Source organism: Aegilops tauschii, chromosome 4, assembly GCF_002575655.3.
Source record: "Aegilops tauschii subsp. strangulata cultivar AL8/78 chromosome 4, Aet v6.0, whole genome shotgun sequence".
Lineage (NCBI taxonomy): Eukaryota > Viridiplantae > Streptophyta > Magnoliopsida > Poales > Poaceae > Aegilops > Aegilops tauschii.
The window spans coordinates 88,637,461-88,639,230 of NC_053038.3; positions in this window are offsets into that span (position 1 = coordinate 88,637,461).

A 1,770-nucleotide genomic window follows, 5' to 3' on the forward strand; every position below is an offset into this window, starting at 1 on the left:
AGGGGATGAGGGGCGTTGATGGGCTGGCCCGGCTCCTGTAGTCGCGGGCCTTAAGTGCTAGTAGTTTTCTCTTTTACTTTTTTACCTTTTCTTTTATTTATTTCTTTTCTGTCTTCACTTATCTCTTAAGTTTATTTAGTTTTATTAATTATAGCAATAGATCCTAAATTGGTAGTTCCAATTATACCACAAACACATTAAATTGGGAACTTTAAATAAAATACTTTTCATTTGTTTTAATATTTTCAAAGCATTTAAATAATTGTTTTTGCTACCGTTTAAATCATTTTAGAGTATTTAAACATTTTATAAAAGTGTGGTTTCTCCACCATAAATACCTATGCATTATTTGGCACAACCCAAACATTTTAGTTTTATTGGTTGAAAACTTTACCGTTTGACTTGATTTTGAATTTGAATTTGAATCGGTTTTGAATTAACGCGAGATTAGCAACAGTAACCGTGGTGACGTGGCATCATTAACAGAGGGTTATTGTAGCTTAATTATCCGGGCGTCACAATATTATAGTTCATCACGAAGCCTTTGTACCTTGGTGGCAATGACTAAAGAACTCTGTCAATAACACTATCATCTGGAAGCTTAACTCCCAGCTGAGTCAAGTGATTATGATACCCAGACATTTTGAATATGTGTTCACTGACAGAACTGTTCTCCTCCATCTTGCAGCTATAGAACTTGTTGGAGACTTAATATCTCTCAATTCGGGCAGTTGCTTGAAATATTAACTTCAACTCCTGGAACATCTCATATGGTCCATGACGTTCAAAACGTCTTTGAAGTCCTGGTTCTAAGCCGTAAAACATGGCGCACTAAACTATTAAGCAATCATCATATCAAGCTTGCCAAACATTCATAGCGTCTGCATCTGCTCCTGCAATAGGTCTGTCACCTAGCGGCGCATCAAGGACATAATTCTTCTGTTCAGCAATGAGGATAATCCTCAGATCACGGACCCAGTCTGCATTATTGCTACTATCATCTTTCAACTTAGTTTTCTCTAGGAACATATCTAAATATATGGGAGCTATATCGCGAGCTATTGATCTACAACATAGATATGCAAAAACTATTAAGACTAAGTTCATGATAAATTAATTTCAATTAATCAAATTACTAATAAAGTCCCACTTAAATAGACATCCCTCAAGTCATCTAAGTGATACGTGATCCAAATCAACTAACCCATGTCCGATCATCACGTGAGATGGGGTAGTCATCAATGGTGAACATATCTATGTTGATCATATCAACTGTATGATTCACGTTCGACCTTTCGGTCTCTAGTGTTCCGAGGCCATGTCTGTACATGCTAGGCTCATCAAGTTTAACCCAAGTATTCTGCATGTGTAAAACTGTCTTACACCCGTTGTATGTGAACGTAGAGTCTATCACACCCGATCATCACATGGTGCCTTGAAATGATGAGCTGTAGCAACAGTGCATTCGCAGGGAGAACACTATTACCTTGAAATTAAGTGAAGGGATCATCTTATAATGCTACCGCCGTTCTAAGCAAAATAAGATGCATAAAAGATAAACACCATATGCAATCAAAATATGTGACATGATATGGCCATCATCTTGTGCTTTTGATCTCCATCTCCAAAGCATCGTCATGATCTCCATCGTCACCGGCTTGACACCTTGATCTCCATCGTAGCATCGTTGTGTTGAGGTCGTCACGCCAACTATTGCTTCTACAACTATTGCTACTGCATAGTGATAAAGTAAAGCAATTACATGGAGTT